The sequence below is a fragment of the Eublepharis macularius genome, chromosome 12 (assembly GCF_028583425.1).
Source record: "Eublepharis macularius isolate TG4126 chromosome 12, MPM_Emac_v1.0, whole genome shotgun sequence".
Classification (NCBI taxonomy): Eukaryota; Metazoa; Chordata; class Lepidosauria; order Squamata; family Eublepharidae; genus Eublepharis; species Eublepharis macularius.
The window spans coordinates 13,400,541-13,406,544 of record NC_072801.1 but is presented as its reverse complement, the minus strand read 5'-3'; positions in this window follow the sequence as shown (position 1 = coordinate 13,406,544).

Below are 6,004 nucleotides of genomic sequence, written 5' to 3'. Positions count from 1 at the left end.
TTACAATCAGGCTGGGTTTTCTGAAAGAAACCCAGGCAAGCCAATGTGGAAGGAGCAAGTAAGGTACTTGTGCAGCTCATTAACATTTCACAGCTCTGCTTCTTAGCAGTGATGTGTCTTGCATGCATTAAAAGACCTGCCCAGCAGGCCCCTCACCTATGTAATGGGGCATTCGGCTAGGTTTTCCATTTCCAGGTGGAGCACTGCGTGTCATTTACACCTGGGTGTAGTTCAGGCTGGCCTGTTCCCGAAGCCCGGGACAAAAGATGAGGGGTCAAGATTGGTTTTCTTCCTGGGTACGCCCACACCAGGTAGTTTTGCATGATGCACCCCTGAACATTTTTGGAATTGAAATCTTTGAACCATCTTCCCGAGTGTGGTCTCCCGGGCTGTTTTTAACGGCTTGCCATTCCACCTGTCACTGCCCAAGACTAGGAATGTTAACTAACGTTAACGTTAATGAATATGAGACAAGTCTGCATGGCTATTATATTGATTATTTTGGAGTGATCTTCTTAATATGCCATTGCTTGTCAAGTTGCACTTGGAGAGCCTTTTTCTTTTTTTAGCTTGAAGAGCGACAAATGCATTTAGAAAATCATACCTAAATATATAAATAGCCGATGAATTAACACCTCAGCTTAACTCCTGTCCTTTTGTCAATTCCTTGCTTCCTGGCTTGCTTTCTTCAAAGCTGGGTATAAGAGTAGGTGTCACATACCAATTTGTTTGGAAGAGTCGAGCTCTATCAATGTGGTCAGTCGATGATGCCGGGGTGTATAGTGGTCAGCAGGGCTTTTTTCTGGGAAAAGAGGTGGTAGAACTTAGCGGTAGAACTCAGGGCCACACAATGACGTCACTTTGGGTCAGCTGGAACAAGGGGGAGTTTTTTAACGGCGAAAATGATCACATGGCTGGTGGCCCCGCCCCTGATCTCAGGGGCGGGGCCACTGGCCATGTGACCATTTTCAAGAGATGCCAGAACTCTGTTCCACTGCATTCCAGCTAAAAAAAAGCCCTGGTGGTCAGGCTAAGAGTGGAGGGGTTCAAATCTTCACTCTCCTGAGAAATCCACGAGGTGACTTGCCTGGCCCCTGCTCTCCCGCTCATCTGCTTCACAAAGTTGTGGCATGGAAAATGCAAAAGAGGGGACAAACATGAAGAATCAAGCCAGGCTTTGTTACATGGACTCCCGTACAACATCCAGTCTCTTTATCCAGCTAGAAGGCTGAAGCGTTGCGTGCATGTAACAGGGCCTGGCTTGATTCTTCTTGGTCTAACATAACCACTTGGCTCACCCATGAAGCTGCCTTATAGTATTTGGCCTATCAAGGTCAGGATTGTCTGCTTTGACAGGCAGCAGCTTCTCCAAGGTCATAGCCCAGAGTCTTTCCCTACAAAGTCACCTACAACATAGTCTTTTTAACTGGAGATGCCGGGGATTGAACCTGGGACGTTTTGCATTCCAGGCAGATGCTCTACCACTGAGCCTTAGCAACAATAGATGGGTGAAAGCAAAATAAACAAAAGGTCCTAGCGAGACTGAACTCCCTGTCCCTCTGTCTGCCAGGCCTGCCTTTTTACCCTACCGGGAGGAGGGCCTCTCCCCCTAGCAGAAACCTCCTCTGCCCTGCTGCTCCCTAGGAGGAAGAAAAATGCAGGCCTTTTCCCTCCCAGACTTATATATCATCAGCCCCCTGTGCTCTGATTGGCCAAAAAAGGCGCCAAAACAGCCCAGGGGCTTCTGGGAATTGTATGCAGGCCTACTCCCACTGCTAACAGGCTTCTGAGGCCTTGCTAGGCCTTCCTGGCGCAGCCAGATCACGACAGGAGGATTTCAGGGGGAGTTCAGCCCATTTCTCCTTCGCTCTTGGTCTGAATCAGGGTGCTTTGTAGCTCTCTAACAAGGAAAAAAAAATACTGGAGATGCATTCACAGTTTTTCCAGCGTCTCTTGACCCTTCCCCAGACCAAAAAAAAAAGAGCTGTATCTGGGCTGTTTTTTTGCAGATTTCACAGAATCACAGAGTTGGAAGAGGTCATACAGGCCTTCTAGCCCAACCCCCTGCCCAGTGCAGGATGAGCCTAAAGCATCCCTGACAAATATTCATCCAGCCTCTTCTTGAAAATTGTCAGTGAAGGGTTGCTCACCACCTCCCTAGGCAGCTGATTCCACCTTTGAACTACTCTGACCGTGAAAAAGTTTTTCCTAATATCCAGCCGGTACCTTTGTGCATGTAATTTAAGCCCATTGCTTCTAGTCCTGTCCTCTGCTGCCAACCGGAACAGCTCCTTGCCCTCCTCCAAATGACAGCCTTTCAAATACTTAAAGAGAGCAATCATGTCCCCCCTCAACCTCCTCCAAACTAAACATTCCCAAGGCCCTCAGCCTTTCCTCGTAGGGCTCAGGGCCAAACTACAAGTGACGAATGACACTTGAATGGCAAGTGTATTTTCCCTGTTCGCTTGCCCTCCACTTGCTCTCCACTCAATCCACTTGCCGTTCAAGTGTCATTCGTCACTTGTAGCTTGGCCCTCAGTCTCCAGACCCGTGATCATCCTCGTCACTCTCTTCTGCACCCTCTCCATTTTGTCCATATCCTTTCTGAAGTGAGGCCTCCAGAACTGCATACAGTACCCCAGGTGCAGCCTGACCAAGGCAGTATAGAGAGGGACTCTATGACCTCCTGCGATTTCGATGCTATGGCCCCTTTGATACAACCCAAGACTGAGTTTGCCTTTTTTGCCACCACATCACACTGACTGCCTATATTTAGTTTACAGTTACTCCAAGATCTCTTTCGCATACACTACTACCCAGAAGTGTATCCCCCATCCTGTATTTGTGCTTCCCATTTTTGTGGCCCAGATGTAATACTGTATACTTATCTATGTTGAATTGCAGCCCGTTCACAACCGCCCACTTCTCCAGAGTATTCAGGTCTTGTTTATTTTTAACTCTATCTTCTTAGGTGTTTGCCACTTCTCCCAATTTGGTGTCATCAGCAAATTTAATGAGTAGCCTATTTACCCCTTCCTCCAGATAATTGAGAAAAATATTGAAAAATACCGAGCCCAAAACCGAGCCCTGTGGCACCCCACTAGACACCTCCCTCCAATCTGATGAAACACCATTGACCACCACTCTTTGGGTGTGGTCCTCTAACCAATTCCCTACCCATCGAACTGTCCTATAGTCCAGTCCACAGTCTTCCAGTTTACCCATTAGAATGTCATGGGGAACCTTATCAAAAGCTTTACTGAAATCCAGGTAAATCATGTCGACAGAGTTCCCACAATCCAGTAAGCTGGTCACTCGATCAAAGAAGGAAACCAGGTTGGTCTGACAAGCTCTGTTGGGGACAAAACCATGTTGACTTCCCCGGATCACTAAGTGGTCCTTCAGATGCTTACAGGTTGATCTCTTTAAAATCTGCTCTAATATCTTCCCAGCAACAGAAGTCAGACTGACCAGCCTGTAGTTTCCTGGGTCATCCTTCCTCCCTTTCTTAAAGATTGGGATAACATTAGCTCTTCTCCAATCTTGTGGCGCATCCCCAGTCCTCCAGGACTTGAAGATGATGGGCAGAGGCTCTGCAAGTTCTCTTGGAAGTTCTTTGAGCGCTCTTGGGTGCACACCATCTGGCCCAGGGGATTTGTATTTGTCCAGTGCAGCCAGATGCCTCTCCACAACCTCTCTGTTAATGTCAACTAGCCCCCCAGGTGTCCTGTCATGTCTACTACCATCTCTAGATGGGCTCAAATTTTTCAGGGAGAAAACAGGCAAAAAACCATTAATCCTGTCTGCTTTTTCTCTGTCCTCTATCAGAGTTTCTCCTTCCACTCCCAACAGCGGTCCAATTGCCTCTTTTACCTTGCGTTTGCTTCTCACATATCTGTAGAAGTTTTTCTTATTGTAGCGAGCCCCCCTGGCCAGACTCAGCTCAGATGTGAGCTCATGTGATGGAATGGCCCCCTGTGCAAAAATGAAAATGCCTTCTATGTTGTCAGCCGGGAAGTGTGGCCCAGGCTTACTGGGGGCATGCTTGACGTCTATGTGCAGGCCATTTTGTTTTGCACGGAGGTAAGTTCAGTCATGTTGACCCCCCGTTTGGGACAACTGAACTGAACAAGCTGAGAACTTTGTTTCAGGAGGCACAAGCCCCACTTCAGCTTGTTTTTAGGAATCCGGCCACGTTCCCTCCCTCCCTGCATCACTGTTGCTATGATACCTGCTTGCTTCAGCTGAAATACCCCTGCAGGGAGGGTGTACAGCACATAAATTACGGACAGGAGGAGGGAGAAGCCATGTCTTTCCATGTCAAGGGATGCTGTCCTTAGAACGGGAGGCAGGATGAGTTGGGGGAAAGGCCTGTTCCAGCTGCCTCTGGGACCAGCCTGTTGTCCAGAGGTGGGGGCTGGGGAAAGCTGATGTGCCGAGCATCGCATGGGTGTCTGCCTGCATCTCCTCCTCCTCGATTATTTAAAAGGCCGGTCAGGTTTCTCTAGCTGGCAGGCGTGCAAAATGGGGGGGGGGGAGAAGAGAGAGACTGCAGCTCTTAAAATAGCAACATCCCTCCCTGCCTGCTTTTCTTTGCCTTGCATATACACACACACCCCTCCCTTGTTCCCTGCCTATTAGACCATCCGTTCTCTCTCTACGCTTTGCCCAGGCATAAGATGGCTTCTGCTACCCATTTCTATCACTCAAAGACTGGGCTGCACTCATGTCATTGGGGGTCCTGCTGTGATCTAGTTATGTGGAATTTCTCTCTCCCCTTTTCCCAATGCCAAAGATATTGCTATGTGATGATGGGTTTTTGGTTTGGCAGATGAGGAGGAGGTGGTTTAGGGTTTACAGGGATCAGGGACATGTGAATCCAGTGCAATAACAACAACAACATTCGATTTATATACCGCCCTTCAGGACGACTTAGCAATGCTATTTTTATCCCCACAACAACAAACACCCTGTGAGGTGGGTGGGGCTAAGAGAGCTCTGAGAGAGCTGTGACGGACTCAAGGTCACCCAGCTGGCTTCAAGCAAAGCAGTGGGGAATCAAACCCTGTTCTCCAGATTAGAGTCCTGCGCTCTTAACCACTACACCAAACTGGCTCTCTAGGGCTGGTGTAGTGGCTTGTATTGGTGAGTGTGTTGGCTGAGGATCTGGGAGGCCTGGTTTCGAATACCCTCTCCACCAGTGGAATGACATTGGGCCAAATGTCGATTCTAGGAGGCAATGAGATGCATCTTACGTGGTGTCAAAAAAAATGTGTGCTGTGAAATAAGATTTTGTGCAGTTGGGTACAGGGGATTTCTTTAAAAGAAGCCAATGCAGGCAAGATGAAAAAATAACAAGAAACCATGATTGAATACCATTTCTTTTCAGTTTACCTGATATTATCTATCACAGCACCAACTATTTGACTAGTCAAATTCGTTTTAACTCCTATTGAATTCTGCTGAAAACAATGGCTTACATCCTACTGCTCCGCTAGGGTTGCCAGCCTCCAGGTGGTGGCTGGAGATCTCCCAGAATTACAACTGGTCTCCAGGCCACAAAGATCAGTTCACCTGGAGAAAATGGCTACTTTGGGGGGTGGACTCTATGGAATAATGCCATGCCAAGGGCCTTTCCCTCCCCAAACCCCACTTTCTCCTGGTTTCTCCAGGTTTCACCCCCCAGATCTCCAGGAATTTCCCAACTTGGAGCTGGCAACCCTATGCTCCGCACAGGGATGCTTGAAACCTTCCTCCACTGGAGGAAGAGACACTTCCATCTGAGGAAGGCACCTTCAGCTGGAAGAAGCCCTCAACCTTTGCTGAGAGGCAGGGGTGGCCGTAGGGTATCCAGGGCAGTTGGCATGGGGCCCGCTTGGGCAGGGCCTTGCCCTCCTCCATCGCCCCCTAGTGGTTCCTCCTGCCGCATTAAGGTCAGAATATTGTTCTCCTCAGTCCCTGAAATGATTCCTTTCTGCTCAGCCCTGGGAACACAGCCCATTCT